The sequence below is a fragment of the Oncorhynchus masou genome, chromosome 20 (genome assembly GCF_036934945.1).
Source record: "Oncorhynchus masou masou isolate Uvic2021 chromosome 20, UVic_Omas_1.1, whole genome shotgun sequence".
NCBI lineage: Eukaryota > Metazoa > Chordata > Actinopteri > Salmoniformes > Salmonidae > Oncorhynchus > Oncorhynchus masou.
This window is the reverse complement of record NC_088231.1, coordinates 25,691,933-25,711,931: the sequence shown is the minus strand read 5'-3', so window position 1 is coordinate 25,711,931 and position 19,999 is coordinate 25,691,933. Positions and strand designations below refer to the sequence as shown.

Below are 19,999 nucleotides of genomic sequence, written 5' to 3'. Positions count from 1 at the left end.
GGAGAGACAGAATGACACGAGGAGAGGAGAGACAGAATGACAAGAGGATGAGAGGAGAGACAGAATGACAAGAGGAGGAGAGGAGAGACAGAATGACAAGAGGAGGAGAGGAGAGACAGAATGACAAGAGGAGGAGAGACAGAATGACAAGAGGAGGAGAGGAGAGACAGAATGACACGAGGAGGAGAGACAGAATGACACGAGGAGAGGAGAGACAGAATGACAAGAGGAGGAGAGGACAGACAGAATGACAAGAGGAGGAGAGACAGAATGACACGAGGAGGAGAGACAGAATGACACGAGGAGAGGAGAGACAGAATGACAAGAGGAGGAGAGGAGAGACAGAATGACACGAGGAGGAGAGGAGAGACAGAATGACAAGAGGAGGAGAGGAGAGACAGAATGACACGAGGAGAGGAGAGACAGAATGACAAGAGGAGGAGAGACAGAATGACACGAGGAGAGGAGAGACAGAATGACAAGAGGAGGAGAGGAGAGACAGAATGACAAGAGGAGGAGAGGAGAGACAGAATGACAAGAGGAGGAGAGGAGAGACAGAATGACACGAGGAGAGGAGAGACAGAATGACACGAGGAGGAGAGGAGAGACAGAATGACACGAGGAGGAGAGGAGAGACAGAATGACACGAGGAGGAGAGACAGAATGACACGAGGAGGAGAGACAGAATGACACGAGGAGGAGAGGAGAGACAGAATGACACGAGGAGGAGAGGAGAGACAGAATGACACGAGGAGAGGAGAGACAGAATGACACGAGGAGAAGAGGAGAGACAGAATGACACGAGGAGGAGAGGAGAGACAGAATGACACGAGGAGGAGAGGAGAGACAGAATGACACGAGGAGGAGAGGAGAGACAGAATGACAAGAGGAGGAGAGGAGAGACAGAATGACACGAGGAGGAGAGGAGAGACAGAATGACACGAGGAGGAGAGGAGAGACAGAATGACACGAGGAGGAGAGACAGAATGACACGAGGAGGAGAGACAGAATGACACGAGGAGAGGAGAGACAGAATGACACGAGGAGGAGAGGAGAGACAGAATGACACGAGGAGGAGAGGAGAGACAGAATGACACGAGGAGGAGAGACAGAATGACACGAGGAGGAGAGACAGAATGACAAGAGGAGGAGAGGAGAGACAGAATAAGAGGAGGAGAGGAGAGACAGAATGACACGAGGAGAGGAGAGACAGAATGACACGAGGAGAAGAGGAGAGACAGAATGACACGAGGAGGAGAGGAGAGACAGAATGACACGAGGAGGAGAGGAGAGACAGAATGACACGAGGAGGAGAGGAGAGACAGAATGACACGAGGAGGAGAGGAGAGACAGAATGACACGAGGAGGAGAGGAGAGACAGAATGACACGAGGAGGAGAGGAGAGACAGAATGACACGAGGAGGAGAGGAGAGACAGAATGACACGAGGAGAAGAGGAGAGACAGAATGACAAGAGGAGGAGAGACAGAATGACACGAGGAGAAGAGGAGAGACAGAATGACAAGAGGAGGAGAGACAGAATGACACGAGGAGGAGAGACAGAATGACACGAGGAGAAGAGGAGAGACAGAATGACAAGAGGAGGAGAGGAGAGACAGAATGACACGAGGAGGAGAGACAGAATGACACGAGGAGGAGAGACAGAATGACACGAAGAGGAGAGGAGAGACAGAATGACAAGAGGAGGAGAGGAGAGACAGAATGACACGAGGAGGAGAGGAGAGACAGAATGACACGAGGAGGAGAGACAGAATGACACGAGGAGGAGAGGAGAGACAGAATGACACGAGGAGGAGAGGAGAGACAGAATGACACGAGGAGGAGAGACAGAATGACACGAGGAGGAGAGGAGAGACAGAATGACACGAGGAGGAGAGGAGAGACAGAATGACACGAGGAGGAGAGGAGAGACAGAATGACACGAGGAGGAGAGGAGAGACAGAATGACACGAGGAGGAGAGACAGAATGACACGAGGAGGAGAGACAGAATGACAAGAGGAGGAGAGACAGAATGACAAGAGGAGGAGAGACAGAATGACACGAGGAGGAGAGGAGAGACAGAATGACACGAGGAGGAGAGGAGAGACAGAATGACACGAGGAGGAGAGGAGAGACAGAATGACACGAGGAGGAGAGGAGAGACAGAATGACACGAGGAGAAGAGGAGAGACAGAATGACAAGAGGAGGAGAGACAGAATGACACGAGGAGAAGAGGAGAGACAGAATGACAAGAGGAGGAGAGACAGAATGACACGAGGAGGAGAGACAGAATGACACGAGGAGAAGAGGAGAGACAGAATGACAAGAGGAGGAGAGGAGAGACAGAATGACACGAGGAGGAGAGACAGAATGACACGAGGAGGAGAGACAGAATGACACGAAGAGGAGAGGAGAGACAGAATGACAAGAGGAGGAGAGGAGAGACAGAATGACACGAGGAGGAGAGACAGAATGACACGAGGAGGAGAGACAGAATGACACGAGGAGGAGAGGAGAGACAGAATGACACGAGGAGGAGAGGAGAGACAGAATGACACGAGGAGGAGAGACAGAATGACACGAGGAGGAGAGGAGAGACAGAATGACAAGAGGAGGAGAGGAGAGACAGAATGACACGAAGAGGAGAGGAGAGACAGAATGACACGAGGAGGAGAGGAGAGACAGAATGACACGAGGAGGAGAGGAGAGACAGAATGACACGAGGAGGAGAGGAGAGACAGAATGACACGAAGAGGAGAGGAGAGACAGAATGACACGAGGAGGAGAGGAGAGACAGAATGACACGAGGAGAAGAGACAGAATGACACGAGGAGAAGAGGAGAGACAGAATGACACGAGGAGGAGAGGAGAGACAGAATGACAAGAGGAGAGGAGAGACAGAATGACACGAGGAGGAGAGGAGAGACAGAATGACACGAGGAGGAGAGACAGAATGACACGAAGAGGAGAGACAGAATGACACAAGGAGGAGAGGAGAGACAGAATGACAAGAGGAGAGGAGAGACAGAATGACACGAGGAGGAGAGGAGAGACAGAATGACACGAGGAGGAGAGGAGAGACAGAATGACACGAGGAGGAGAGGAGAGACAGAATGACAAGAGGAGGAGAGACAGAATGACACGAGGAGGAGAGGAGAGACAGAATGACACGAGGAGAAGAGGAGAGACAGAATGACAAGAGGAGGAGAGGAGAGACAGAATGACACGAGGAGGAGAGGAGAGACAGAATGACACGAGGAGAAGAGGAGAGACAGAATGACAAGAGGAGGAGAGGAGAGACAGAATGACAAGAGGAGGAGAGGAGAGACAGAATGACACGAGGAGGAGAGGAGAGACAGAATGACACGAGGAGGAGAGGAGAGACAGAATGACACGAGGAGGAGAGACAGAATGACACGAGGAGAAGAGGAGAGACAGAATGACAAGAGGAGGAGAGACAGAATGACACGAAGAGGAGAGGAGAGACAGAATGACACGAGGAGGAGAGGAGAGACAGAATGACAAGAGGAGGAGAGGAGAGACAGAATGACACGAGGAGGAGAGACAGAATGACAAGAGGAGGAGAGGAGAGACAGAATGACACGAGGAGGAGAGACAGAATGACACGAGGAGGAGAGGAGAGACAGAATGACACGAGGAGGAGAGGAGAGACAGAATGACACGAGGAGGAGAGGAGAGACAGAATGACAAGAGGAGGAGAGGAGAGACAGAATGACACGAGGAGGAGAGACAGAATGACACGAGGAGGAGAGACAGAATGACAAGAGGAGGAGAGGAGAGACAGAATGACAAGAGGAGGAGAGGAGAGACAGAATGACACGAGGAGAAGAGGAGAGACAGAATGACACGAGGAGGAGAGGAGAGACAGAATGACAAGAGGAGCAGAGGAGAGACAGAATGACACGAGGAGGAGAGACAGAATGACACGAGGAGGAGAGACAGAATGACAAGAGGAGGAGAGACAGAATGACACGAGGAGAAGAGGAGAGACAGAATGACACGAGGAGAAGAGGAGAGACAGAATGACACGAGGAGAGGAGAGACAGAATGACACGAGGAGGAGAGGAGAGACAGAATGACACGAGGAGGAGAGACAGAATGACACGAGGAGGAGAGACAGAATGACAAGAGGAGGAGAGACAGAATGACACGAGGAGAAGAGGAGAGACAGAATGACAAGAGGAGGAGAGACAGAATGACACGAGGAGGAGAGACAGAATGACACGAGGAGGAGAGGAGAGACAGAATGACACAAAGAGGAGAGGAGAGACAGAATGACAAGAGGAGGAGAGGAGAGACAGAATGACACGAGGAGGAGAGACAGAATGACACGAGGAGAAGAGGAGAGACAGAATGACAAGAGGAGGAGAGACAGAATGACACGAGGAGGAGAGACAGAATGACACGAGGAGGAGAGGAGAGACAGAATGACACGAAGAGGAGAGGAGAGACAGAATGACAAGAGGAGGAGAGGAGAGACAGAATGACAAGAGGAGGAGAGGAGAGACAGAATGACACGAGGAGGAGAGGAGAGACAGAATGACACGAGGAGGAGAGGAGAGACAGAATGACACGAGGAGGAGAGGAGAGACAGAATGACAAGAGGAGGAGAGACAGAATGACACGAGGAGAAGAGGAGAGACAGAATGACACGAGGAGGAGAGACAGAATGACACGAGGAGAAGAGGAGAGACAGAATGACAAGAGGAGGAGAGACAGAATGACACGAGGAGGAGAGGAGAGACAGAATGACAAGAGGAGGAGAGGAGAGACAGAATGACACGAGGAGGAGAGGAGAGACAGAATGACAAGAGGAGGAGAGACAGAATGACACGAGGAGAAGAGGAGAGACAGAATGACAAGAGGAGGAGAGGAGAGACAGAATGACACGAGGAGGAGAGGAGAGACAGAATGACACGAGGAGGAGAGACAGAATGACACGAGGAGGAGAGGAGAGACAGAATGACACGAGGAGGAGAGACAGAATGACACGAGGAGGAGAGACAGAATGACACGAGGAGGAGAGACAGAATGACACGAGGAGGAGAGACAGAATGACAAGAGGAGGAGAGACAGAATGACACGAGGAGGAGAGAGAGACAGAATGACACGAGGAGGAGAGACAGAATGACACGAGGAGGAGAGGAGAGACAGAATGACACGAGGAGGAGAGACAGAATGACACGAGGAGGAGAGGAGAGACAGAATGACAAGAGGAGGAGAGGAGAGACAGAATGACACGAGGAGGAGAGGAGAGACAGAATGACACGAGGAGGAGAGACAGAATGACACGAGGAGGAGAGGAGAGACAGAATGACACGAGGAGGAGAGACAGAATGACACGAGGAGGAGAGACAGAATGACAAGAGGAGGAGAGACAGAATGACACGAGGAGGAGAGGAGAGACAGAATGACACGAGGAGGAGAGACAGAATGACACGAGGAGGAGAGGAGAGACAGAATGACACGAGGAGGAGAGACAGAATGACACGAGGAGGAGAGGAGAGACAGAATGACACGAGGAGGAGAGACAGAATGACACGAGGAGGAGAGGAGAGACAGAATGACACGAGGAGGAGAGGAGAGACAGAATGACACGAGGAGGAGAGACAGAATGACACGAGGAGAAGAGGAGAGACAGAATGACACGAGGAGGAGAGGAGAGACAGAATGACACGAGGAGGAGAGACAGAATGACACGAGGAGAAGAGGAGAGACAGAATGACAAGAGGAGGAGAGGAGAGACAGAATGACACGAGGAGGAGAGACAGAATGACACGAGGAGGAGAGGAGAGACAGAATGACACGAGGAGGAGAGGAGAGACAGAATGACACGAGGAGGAGAGGAGAGACAGAATGACACGAGGAGGAGAGGAGAGACAGAATGACGAGAGGAGGAGAGGAGAGACAGAATGACAAGAGGAGCAGAGGAGAGACAGAATGACGCGAGGAGGAGAGACAGAATGACACGAGGAGGAGAGACTGAATGACCAGTGGAGGAGAGACAGAATGACACGAGGAGAAGAGGAGAGACAGAATGACACGAGGAGAAGAGGAGAGACAGAATGACACGAGGAGAGGAGAGACAGAATGACACGAGGAGGAGAGGAGAGACAGAATGACACGAGGAGGAGAGACAGAATGACACGAGGAGGAGAGACAGAATGACAGAATGACACGAGGAGGAGGAGAGACAGAATGACAAGGAGGAGGAGAGACAGAATGACAAGAGGAGGAGAGACAGAATGACACGAGGAGGAGAGGAGAGACAGAATGACACGACACGAGGAGAGGAGAGACAGAATGACAAGAGGAGGAGAGGAGAGACAGAATGACACGAGGAGGAGAGACAGAATGACACGAGGAGAAGAGGAGAGACAGAATGACAAGAGGAGGAGAGACAGAATGACACGAGGAGGAGAGACAGAATGACACGAGGAGGAGAGGAGAGACAGAATGACACGAAGAGGAGAGGAGAGACAGAATGACAAGAGGAGGAGAGGAGAGACAGAATGACAAGAGGAGGAGAGGAGAGACAGAATGACACGAGGAGGAGAGGAGAGACAGAATGACACGAGGAGGAGAGGAGAGACAGAATGACACGAGGAGGAGAGGAGAGACAGAATGACAAGAGGAGGAGAGACAGAATGACACGAGGAGAAGAGGAGAGACAGAATGACACGGGAGGGAGAGACAGAATGACACGAGGAGAAGAGGAGAGACAGAATGACAAGAGGAGGAGAGACAGAATGACACGAGGAGGAGAGGAGAGACAGAATGACAAGAGGAGGAGACAGAATGACACGAGGAGGAGAGGAGAGACAGAATGACAAGAGGAGGAGAGACAGAATGACACGAGGAGAAGAGGAGAGACAGAATGACAAGAGGAGGAGAGGAGAGACAGAATGACACGAGGAGGAGAGGAGAGACAGAATGACACGAGGAGGAGAGACAGAATGACACGAGGAGGAGAGGAGAGACAGAATGACACGAGGAGGAGAGACAGAATGACACGAGGAGGAGAGACAGAATGACACGAGGAGGAGAGACAGAATGACACGAGAGGAGACAGAATGACAAGAGGAGGAGAGACAGAATGACACGAGGAGGAGAGGAAAGACAGAATGACACGAGGAGGAGAGACAGAATGACACGAGGAGGAGAGGAGAGACAGAATGACACGAGGAGGAGAGACAGAATGACACGAGGAGGAGAGGAGAGACAGAATGACAAGAGGAGGAGAGACAGAATGACACGAGGAGGAGAGGAGAGACAGAATGACACGAGGAGGAGAGAGGAGAGACAGAATGACACGAGGAGGAGAGGAGAGACAGAATGACAGAGGAGGAGAGACAGAATGACACGAGGAGGAGAGGAGAGACAGAATGACACGAGGAGGAGAGACAGAATGACACGAGGAGGAGAGAGAGACAGAATGACACGAGGAGGAGAGACAGAATGACACGAGGAGAAGAGGAGAGACAGAATGACACGAGGAGGAGAGGAGAGACAGAATGACACGAGGAGGAGAGACAGAATGACACGAGGAGGAGAGGAGAGACAGAATGACAAGAGGAGGAGAGGAGAGACAGAATGACACAGAGGAGGAGAGGAGAGACAGAATGACACGAGGAGGAGAGGAGAGACAGAATGACACGAGGAGGAGAGGAGAGACAGAATGACACGAGGAGAGGAGAGACAGAATGACACGAGGAGAGGAGAGACAGAATGACACGAGGAGGAGAGACAGAATGACACGAGGAGGAGAGGAGAGACAGAATGACACGAGGAGGAGAGGAGAGACAGAATGACACGAGGAGGAGAGACAGAATGACACGAGGAGGAGAGGAGAGACAGAATGACACGAGGAGGAGAGACAGAATGACACGAGGAGGAGAGGAGAGACAGAATGACACGAGGAGGAGAGACAGAATGACACGAGGAGGAGAGACAGAATGACACGAGGAGGAGAGGAGAGACAGAATGACACGAGGAGGAGAGGAGAGACAGAATGACACGAGGAGGAGAGACAGAATGACACGAGGAGGAGAGGAGAGACAGAATGACAAGAGGAGGAGAGGAGAGACAGAATGACACGAGGAGGAGAGACAGAATGACACGAGGAGGAGAGGAGAGACAGAATGACACGAGGAGGAGAGGAGAGACAGAATGACAAGAGGAGGAGAGGAGAGACAGAATGACAAGAGGAGGAGAGGAGAGACAGAATGACACGAGGAGGAGAGGAGAGACAGAATGACAAGAGGAGGAGAGACAGAATGACACGAGGAGGAGAGGAGAGACAGAATGACACGAGGAGGAGAGGAGAGACAGAATGACACGAGGAGAAGAGGAGAGACAGAATGACACGAGGAGAGACAGAATGACACGAGGAGGAGAGACAGAATGACACGAGGAGGAGAAACAGAATGACACGAGGAGGAGAGACAGAATGACACGAGGAGGAGAGGAGAGACAGAATGACACGAGGAGGAGAGGAGAGACAGAATGACACGAGGAGGAGAGGAGAGACAGAATGACACGAGGAGAGGAGAGACAGAATGACACGAGGAGGAGAGGAGAGACAGAATGACAAGAGGAGGAGAGGAGAGACAGAATGACACGAGGAGGAGAGACAGAATGACACGAGGAGGAGAGACAGAATGACACGAAGAGGAGAGGAGAGACAGAATGACACGAGGAGGAGAGGAGAGACAGAATGACACGAGGAGAAGAGACAGAATGACACGAGGAGAAGAGGAGAGACAGAATGACAAGAGGAGGAGAGACAGAATGACACGAGGAGGAGAGGAGAGACAGAATGACACGAGGAGGAGAGGAGAGACAGAATGACAAGAGGAGCAGAGACAGAATGACACGAGGAGAAGAGGAGAGACAGAATGACAAGAGGAGGAGAGGAGAGACAGAATGACAAGAGGAGGAGAGGAGAGACAGAATGACAAGAGGAGGAGAGGAGAGACAGAATGACACGAGGAGGAGAGGAGAGACAGAATGACACGAGGAGAAGAGGAGAGACAGAATGACACGAGGAGGAGAGACAGAATGACACGAGGAGGAGAGGAGAGACAGAATGACACGAAGAGGAGAGGAGAGACAGAATGACACGAGGAGGAGAGACAGAATGACACGAGGAGGAGAGACAGAATGACAAGAGGAGGAGAGACAGAATGACACGAAGAGGAGAGGAGAGACAGAATGACACGAAGAGGAGAGGAGAGACAGAATGACACGAGGAGGAGAGGAGAGACAGAATGACAAGAGGAGGAGAGGAGAGACAGAATGACACGAGGAGGAGAGACAGAATGACACGAGGAGGAGAGGAGAGACAGAATGACACGAGGAGGAGAGACAGAATGACACGAGGAGGAGAGGAGAGACAGAATGACACGAGGAGGAGAGACAGAATGACACGAGGAGGAGAGACAGAATGACACGAGGAGGAGAGGAGAGACAGAATGACACGAGGAGGAGAGGAGAGACAGAATGACACGAGGAGGAGAGGAGAGACAGAATGACACGAGGAGGAGAGACAGAATGACACGAGGAGAGGAGAGACAGAATGACAAGAGGAGGAGAGACAGAATGACAAGAGGAGGAGAGGAGAGACAGAATGACACGAGGAGGAGAGACAGAATGACACGAGGAGAGGAGAGACAGAATGACAAGAGGAGGAGAGGACAGACAGAATGACAAGAGGAGGAGAGACAGAATGACACGAGGAGGAGAGACAGAATGACACGAGGAGAGGAGAGACAGAATGACAAGAGGAGGAGAGGAGAGACAGAATGACACGAGGAGGAGAGGAGAGACAGAATGACAAGAGGAGGAGAGGAGAGACAGAATGACAAGAGGAGGAGAGGAGAGACAGAATGACAAGAGGAGGAGAGACAGAATGACACGAGGAGAGGAGAGACAGAATGACAAGAGGAGGAGAGGAGAGACAGAATGACAAGAGGAGGAGAGGAGAGACAGAATGACAAGAGGAGGAGAGGAGAGACAGAATGACACGAGGAGAGGAGAGACAGAATGACACGAGGAGGAGAGGAGAGACAGAATGACTAGAGGAGGAGAGGAGAGACAGAATGACACGAGGAGGAGAGACAGAATGACACGAGGAGGAGAGACAGAATGACACGAGGAGGAGAGGAGAGACAGAATGACACGAGGAGGAGAGGAGAGACAGAATGACACGAGGAGAGGAGAGACAGAATGACACGAGGAGAAGAGGAGAGACAGAATGACACGAGGAGGAGAGGAGAGACAGAATGACACGAGGAGGAGAGGAGAGACAGAATGACACGAGGAGGAGAGGAGAGACAGAATGACAAGAGGAGGAGAGGAGAGACAGAATGACACGAGGAGGAGAGGAGAGACAGAATGACACGAGGAGGAGAGGAGAGACAGAATGACACGAGGAGGAGAGACAGAATGACACGAGGAGGAGAGACAGAATGACACGAGGAGAGGAGAGACAGAATGACACGAGGAGGAGAGGAGAGACAGAATGACACGAGGAGGAGAGGAGAGACAGAATGACACGAGGAGGAGAGACAGAATGACACGAGGAGGAGAGACAGAATGACAAGAGGAGGAGAGGAGAGACAGAATAAGAGGAGGAGAGGAGAGACAGAATGACACGAGGAGAGGAGAGACAGAATGACACGAGGAGAAGAGGAGAGACAGAATGACACGAGGAGGAGAGGAGAGACAGAATGACACGAGGAGGAGAGGAGAGACAGAATGACACGAGGAGGAGAGGAGAGACAGAATGACACGAGGAGGAGAGGAGAGACAGAATGACACGAGGAGGAGAGGAGAGACAGAATGACACGAGGAGGAGAGGAGAGACAGAATGACACGAGGAGGAGAGGAGAGACAGAATGACACGAGGAGAAGAGGAGAGACAGAATGACAAGAGGAGGAGAGACAGAATGACACGAGGAGAAGAGGAGAGACAGAATGACAAGAGGAGGAGAGACAGAATGACACGAGGAGGAGAGACAGAATGACACGAGGAGAAGAGGAGAGACAGAATGACAAGAGGAGGAGAGGAGAGACAGAATGACACGAGGAGGAGAGACAGAATGACACGAGGAGGAGAGACAGAATGACACGAAGAGGAGAGGAGAGACAGAATGACAAGAGGAGGAGAGGAGAGACAGAATGACACGAGGAGGAGAGGAGAGACAGAATGACACGAGGAGGAGAGACAGAATGACACGAGGAGGAGAGGAGAGACAGAATGACACGAGGAGGAGAGGAGAGACAGAATGACACGAGGAGGAGAGGAGAGACAGAATGACACGAGGAGGAGAGACAGAATGACACGAGGAGGAGAGGAGAGACAGAATGACACGAGGAGGAGAGACAGAATGACACGAGGAGGAGAGACAGAATGACACGAGGAGGAGAGGAGAGACAGAATGACACGAGGAGGAGAGGAGAGACAGAATGACACGAGGAGGAGAGGAGAGACAGAATGACACGAGGAGGAGAGACAGAATGACACGAGGAGAGGAGAGACAGAATGACAAGAGGAGGAGAGACAGAATGACAAGAGGAGGAGAGGAGAGACAGAATGACACGAGGAGGAGAGACAGAATGACACGAGGAGAGGAGAGACAGAATGACAAGAGGAGGAGAGGACAGACAGAATGACAAGAGGAGGAGAGACAGAATGACACGAGGAGGAGAGACAGAATGACACGAGGAGAGGAGAGACAGAATGACAAGAGGAGGAGAGGAGAGACAGAATGACACGAGGAGGAGAGGAGAGACAGAATGACAAGAGGAGGAGAGGAGAGACAGAATGACACGAGGAGAGGAGAGACAGAATGACAAGAGGAGGAGAGACAGAATGACACGAGGAGAGGAGAGACAGAATGACAAGAGGAGGAGAGGAGAGACAGAATGACAAGAGGAGGAGAGGAGAGACAGAATGACAAGAGGAGGAGAGGAGAGACAGAATGACACGAGGAGAGGAGAGACAGAATGACACGAGGAGAGGAGAGACAGAATGACACGAGGAGGAGAGGAGAGACAGAATGACACGAGGAGGAGAGGAGAGACAGAATGACACGAGGAGGAGAGACAGAATGACACGAGGAGGAGAGGAGAGACAGAATGACACGAGGAGGAGAGGAGAGACAGAATGACACGAGGAGAGGAGAGACAGAATGACACGAGGAGAAGAGGAGAGACAGAATGACACGAGGAGGAGAGGAGAGACAGAATGACACGAGGAGGAGAGGAGAGACAGAATGACACGAGGAGGAGAGGAGAGACAGAATGACAAGAGGAGGAGAGGAGAGACAGAATGACACGAGGAGGAGAGGAGAGACAGAATGACACGAGGAGGAGAGGAGAGACAGAATGACACGAGGAGGAGAGACAGAATGACACGAGGAGGAGAGACAGAATGACACGAGGAGAGGAGAGACAGAATGACACGAGGAGGAGAGGAGAGACAGAATGACACGAGGAGGAGAGGAGAGACAGAATGACACGAGGAGGAGAGACAGAATGACACGAGGAGGAGAGACAGAATGACAAGAGGAGGAGAGGAGAGACAGAATAAGAGGAGGAGAGGAGAGACAGAATGACACGAGGAGAGGAGAGACAGAATGACACGAGGAGAAGAGGAGAGACAGAATGACACGAGGAGGAGAGGAGAGACAGAATGACACGAGGAGGAGAGGAGAGACAGAATGACACGAGGAGGAGAGGAGAGACAGAATGACACGAGGAGGAGAGGAGAGACAGAATGACACGAGGAGGAGAGGAGAGACAGAATGACACGAGGAGGAGAGGAGAGACAGAATGACACGAGGAGGAGAGGAGAGACAGAATGACACGAGGAGAAGAGGAGAGACAGAATGACAAGAGGAGGAGAGACAGAATGACACGAGGAGAAGAGGAGAGACAGAATGACAAGAGGAGGAGAGACAGAATGACACGAGGAGGAGAGACAGAATGACACGAGGAGAAGAGGAGAGACAGAATGACAAGAGGAGGAGAGGAGAGACAGAATGACACGAGGAGGAGAGACAGAATGACACGAGGAGGAGAGACAGAATGACACGAAGAGGAGAGGAGAGACAGAATGACAAGAGGAGGAGAGGAGAGACAGAATGACACGAGGAGGAGAGGAGAGACAGAATGACACGAGGAGGAGAGACAGAATGACACGAGGAGGAGAGGAGAGACAGAATGACACGAGGAGGAGAGGAGAGACAGAATGACACGAGGAGGAGAGACAGAATGACACGAGGAGGAGAGGAGAGACAGAATGACACGAGGAGGAGAGGAGAGACAGAATGACACGAGGAGGAGAGGAGAGACAGAATGACACGAGGAGGAGAGGAGAGACAGAATGACACGAGGAGGAGAGACAGAATGACACGAGGAGGAGAGACAGAATGACAAGAGGAGGAGAGACAGAATGACAAGAGGAGGAGAGACAGAATGACACGAGGAGGAGAGGAGAGACAGAATGACACGAGGAGGAGAGGAGAGACAGAATGACACGAGGAGGAGAGGAGAGACAGAATGACACGAGGAGGAGAGGAGAGACAGAATGACACGAGGAGAAGAGGAGAGACAGAATGACAAGAGGAGGAGAGACAGAATGACACGAGGAGAAGAGGAGAGACAGAATGACAAGAGGAGGAGAGACAGAATGACACGAGGAGGAGAGACAGAATGACACGAGGAGAAGAGGAGAGACAGAATGACAAGAGGAGGAGAGGAGAGACAGAATGACACGAGGAGGAGAGACAGAATGACACGAGGAGGAGAGACAGAATGACACGAAGAGGAGAGGAGAGACAGAATGACAAGAGGAGGAGAGGAGAGACAGAATGACACGAGGAGGATAGGAGAGACAGAATGACACGAGGAGGAGAGACAGAATGACACGAGGAGGAGAGGAGAGACAGAATGACACGAGGAGGAGAGGAGAGACAGAATGACACGAGGAGGAGAGGAGAGACAGAATGACACGAGGAGGAGAGACAGAATGACACGAGGAGGAGAGGAGAGACAGAATGACAAGAGGAGGAGAGGAGAGACAGAATGACAAGAAGAGGAGAGGAGAGACAGAATGACACGAGGAGGAGAGGAGAGACAGAATGACACGAGGAGGAGAGGAGAGACAGAATGACACGAGGAGGAGAGGAGAGACAGAATGACACGAAGAGGAGAGGAGAGACAGAATGACACGAGGAGGAGAGACAGAATGACACGAGGAGAAGAGACAGAATGACACGAGGAGAAGAGGAGAGACAGAATGACACGAGGAGGAGAGGAGAGACAGAATGACAAGAGGAGAGGAGAGACAGAATGACACGAGGAGGAGAGGAGAGACAGAATGACACGAGGAGGAGAGACAGAATGACACGAAGAGGAGAGACAGAATGACACAAGGAGGAGAGGAGAGACAGAATGACAAGAGGAGAGGAGAGACAGAATGACACGAGGAGGAGAGGAGAGACAGAATGACACGAGGAGGAGAGGAGAGACAGAATGACACGAGGAGGAGAGGAGAGACAGAATGACAAGAGGAGGAGAGACAGAATGACACGAGGAGGAGAGGAGAGACAGAATGACACGAGGAGAAGAGGAGAGACAGAATGACAAGAGGAGGAGAGGAGAGACAGAATGACACGAGGAGGAGAGGAGAGACAGAATGACACGAGGAGAAGAGGAGAGACAGAATGACAAGAGGAGGAGAGGAGAGACAGAATGACAAGAGGAGGAGAGGAGAGACAGAATGACACGAGGAGGAGAGGAGAGACAGAATGACACGAGGAGGAGAGGAGAGACAGAATGACACGAGGAGGAGAGACAGAATGACACGAGGAGAAGAGGAGAGACAGAATGACAAGAGGAGGAGAGACAGAATGACACGAAGAGGAGAGGAGAGACAGAATGACACGAGGAGGAGAGGAGAGACAGAATGACAAGAGGAGGAGAGGAGAGACAGAATGACACGAGGAGGAGAGACAGAATGACAAGAGGAGGAGAGGAGAGACAGAATGACACGAGGAGGAGAGACAGAATGACACGAGGAGGAGAGGAGAGACAGAATGACACGAGGAGGAGAGGAGAGACAGAATGACACGAGGAGGAGAGGAGAGACAGAATGACAAGAGGAGGAGAGGAGAGACAGAATGACACGAGGAGGAGAGACAGAATGACACGAGGAGGAGAGACAGAATGACAAGAGGAGGAGAGGAGAGACAGAATGACAAGAGGAGGAGAGGAGAGACAGAATGACACGAGGAGAAGAGGAGAGACAGAATGACACGAGGAGGAGAGGAGAGACAGAATGACAAGAGGAGCAGAGGAGAGACAGAATGACACGAGGAGGAGAGACAGAATGACACGAGGAGGAGAGACAGAATGACACGAGGAGGAGAGACAGAATGACAAGAGGAGGAGAGACAGAATGACACGAGGAGAAGAGGAGAGACAGAATGACACGAGGAGAAGAGGAGAGACAGAATGACACGAGGAGAGGAGAGACAGAATGACACGAGGAGGAGAGGAGAGACAGAATGACACGAGGAGGAGAGACAGAATGACACGAGGAGGAGAGACAGAATGACAAGAGGAGGAGAGACAGAATGACACGAGGAGAAGAGGAGAGACAGAATGACAAGAGGAGGAGAGACAGAATGACACGAGGAGGAGAGACAGAATGACACGAGGAGGAGAGGAGAGACAGAATGACACGAAGAGGAGAGGAGAGACAGAATGACAAGAGGAGGAGAGGAGAGACAGAATGACACGAGGAGGAGAGACAGAATGACACGAGGAGAAGAGGAGAGACAGAATGACAAGAGGAGGAGAGACAGAATGACACGAGGAGGAGAGACAGAATGACACGAGGAGGAGAGGAGAGACAGAATGACACGAAGAGGAGAGGAGAGACAGAATGACAAGAGGAGGAGAGGAGAGACAGAATGACAAGAGGAGGAGAGGAGAGACAGAATGACACGAGGAGGAGAGGAGAGACAGAATGACACGAGGAGGAGAGGAGAGACAGAAAGACACGAGGAGGAGAGGAGAGACAGAATGACAAGAGGAGGAGAGACAGAATGACACGAGGAGAAGAGGAGAGACAGAATGACACGAGGAGGAGAGACAGAATGACACGAGGAGGAGAGACAGAATGACACGAGGAGGAGAGGAGAGACAGAATGACAAGAGGAGGAGAGGAGAGACAGAATGACACGAGGAGGAGAGGAGAGACAGAATGACAAGAGGAGGAGAGACAGAATGACACGAGGAGAAGAGGAGAGACAGAATGACAAGAGGAGGAGAGGAGAGACAGAATGACACGAGGAGGAGAGACAGAATGACACGAGGAGGAGAGACAGAATGACACGAGGAGGAGAGGAGAGACAGAATGACACGAGGAGGAGAGACAGAATGACACGAGGAGGAGAGACAGAATGACACGAGGAGGAGAGACAGAATGACACGAGGAGGAGAGACAGAATGACAAGAGGAGGAGAGACAGAATGACACGAGGAGGAGAGGAGAGACAGAATGACACGAGGAGGAGAGACAGAATGACACGAGGAGGAGAGGAGAGACAGAATGACACGAGGAGGAGAGACAGAATGACACGAGGAGGAGAGGAGAGACAGAATGACAAGAGGAGGAGAGGAGAGACAGAATGACACGAGGAGGAGAGGAGAGACAGAATGACACGAGGAGGAGAGACAGAATGACACGAGGAGGAGAGGAGAGACAGAATGACACGAGGAGGAGAGACAGAATGACACGAGGAGGAGAGACAGAATGACAAGAGGAGGAGAGACAGAATGACACGAGGAGGAGAGGAGAGACAGAATGACACGAGGAGGAGAGACAGAATGACACGAGGAGGAGAGGAGAGACAGAATGACACGAGGAGGAGAGACAGAATGACACGAGGAGGAGAGGAGAGACAGAATGACACGAGGAGGAGAGACAGAATGACACGAGGAGGAGAGGAGAGACAGAATGACACGAGGAGGAGAGGAGAGACAGAATGACACGAGGAGGAGAGACAGAATGACACGAGGAGAAGAGGAGAGACAGAATGACACGAGGAGGAGAGGAGAGACAGAATGACACGAGGAGGAGAGACAGAATGACACGAGGAGAAGAGGAGAGACAGAATGACAAGAGGAGGAGAGGAGAGACAGAATGACACGAGGAGGAGAGACAGAATGACACGAGGAGGAGAGGAGAGACAGAATGACACGAGGAGGAGAGGAGAGACAGAATGACACGAGGAGGAGAGGAGAGACAGAATGACACGAGGAGGAGAGGAGAGACAGAATGACACGAGGAGGAGAGGAGAGACAGAATGACAAGAGGAGCAGAGGAGAGACAGAATGACACGAGGAGGAGAGACAGAATGACACGAGGAGGAGAGACAGAATGACAAGAGGAGGAGAGACAGAATGACACGAGGAGAAGAGGAGAGACAGAATGACACGAGGAGAAGAGGAGAGACAGAATGACACGAGGAGAGGAGAGACAGAATGACACGAGGAGGAGAGGAGAGACAGAATGACACGAGGAGGAGAGACAGAATGACACGAGGAGGAGAGACAGAATGACAAGAGGAGGAGAGACAGAATGACACGAGGAGAAGAGGAGAGACAGAATGACAAGAGGAGGAGAGACAGAATGACACGAGGAGGAGAGACAGAATGACACGAGGAGGAGAGGAGAGACAGAATGACACGAAGAGGAGAGGAGAGACAGAATGACAAGAGGAGGAGAGGAGAGACAGAATGACACGAGGAGGAGAGACAGAATGACACGAGGAGAAGAGGAGAGACAGAATGACAAGAGGAGGAGAGACAGAATGACACGAGGAGGAGAGACAGAATGACACGAGGAGGAGAGGAGAGACAGAATGACACGAAGAGGAGAGGAGAGACAGAATGACAAGAGGAGGAGAGGAGAGACAGAATGACAAGAGGAGGAGAGGAGAGACAGAATGACACGAGGAGGAGAGGAGAGACAGAATGACACGAGGAGGAGAGGAGAGACAGAATGACACGAGGAGGAGAGGAGAGACAGAATGACAAGAGGAGGAGAGACAGAATGACACGAGGAGAAGAGGAGAGACAGAATGACACGAGGAGGAGAGACAGAATGACACGAGGAGAAGAGGAGAGACAGAATGACAAGAGGAGGAGAGACAGAATGACACGAGGAGGAGAGGAGAGACAGAATGACAAGAGGAGGAGAGGAGAGACAGAATGACACGAGGAGGAGAGGAGAGACAGAATGACAAGAGGAGGAGAGACAGAATGACACGAGGAGAAGAGGAGAGACAGAATGACAAGAGGAGGAGAGGAGAGACAGAATGACACGAGGAGGAGAGGAGAGACAGAATGACACGAGGAGGAGAGACAGAATGACACGAGGAGGAGAGGAGAGACAGAATGACACGAGGAGGAGAGACAGAATGACACGAGGAGGAGAGACAGAATGACACGAGGAGGAGAGACAGAATGACACGAGGAGGAGAGACAGAATGACAAGAGGAGGAGAGACAGAATGACACGAGGAGGAGAGGAAAGACAGAATGACACGAGGAGGAGAGACAGAATGACACGAGGAGGAGAGGAGAGACAGAATGACACGAGGAGGAGAGACAGAATGACACGAGGAGGAGAGGAGAGACAGAATGACAAGAGGAGGAGAGGAGAGACAGAATGACACGAGGAGAGGAGAGACAGAATGACACGAGGAGGAGAGACAGAATGACACGAGGAGGAGAGGAGAGACAGAATGACACGAGGAGGAGAGACAGAATGACACGAGGAGGAGAGACAGAATGACAAGAGGAGGAGAGACAGAATGACACGAGGAGGAGAGGAGAGACAGAATGACACGAGGAGGAGAGACAGAATGACACGAGGAGGAGAGGAGAGACAGAATGACACGAGGAGGAGAGACAGAATGACACGAGGAGGAGAGGAGAGACAGAATGACACGAGGAGGAGAGACAGAATGACACGAGGAGGAGAGGAGAGACAGAATGACACGAGGAGGAGAGGAGAGACAGAATGACACGAGGAGGAGAGACAGAATGACACGAGGAGAAGAGGAGAGACAGAATGACACGAGGAGGAGAGGAGAGACAGAATGACACGAGGAGGAGAGACAGAATGACACGAGGAGAAGAGGAGAGACAGAATGACAAGAGGAGGAGAGGAGAGACAGAATGACACGAGGAGGAGAGACAGAATGACACGAGGAGGAGAGGAGAGACAGAATGACACGAGGAGGAGAGGAGAGACAGAATGACACGAGGAGGAGAGGAGAGACAGAATGACACGAGGAGGAGAGGAGAGACAGAATGACACGAGGAGGAGAGGAGAGACAGAATGACACGAGGAGGAGAGACAGAATGACACGAGGAGGAGAGGAGAGACAGAATGACACGAGGAGGAGAGGAGAGACAGAATGACACGAGGAGGAGAGACAGAATGACACGAGGAGGAGAGGAGAGACAGAATGACACGAGGAGGAGAGACAGAATGACACGAGGAGGAGAGGAGAGACAGAATGACACGAGGAGGAGAGACAGAATGACACGAGGAGGAGAGACAGAATGACACGAGGAGGAGAGGAGAGACAGAATGACACGAGGAGTAGAGGAGAGACAGAATGACACGAGGAGGAGAGACAGAATGACACGAGGAGGAGAGGAGAGACAGAATGACAAGAGGAGGAGAGGAGAGACAGAATGACACGAGGAGGAGAGACAGAATGACACGAGGAGGAGAGGAGAGACAGAATGACACGAGGAGGAGAGGAGAGACAGAATGACAAGAGGAGGAGAGGAGAGACAGAATGACAAGAGGAGGAGAGGAGAGACAGAATGACACGAGGAGGAGAGGAGAGACAGAATGACAAGAGGAGGAGAGACAGAATGACACG

General features: G+C 51.7%; 1 protein-coding gene across 3 annotated transcripts in view; it reads right to left on the bottom strand.

The window, feature by feature from the left end:
• Positions 1 to 19,999, bottom strand: part of LOC135507210 (carboxypeptidase Z-like) — an 88,258-nt gene that overhangs the window by 33,538 nt on the left and 34,721 nt on the right. The gene's annotated exons all lie outside the window — the stretch shown is intronic.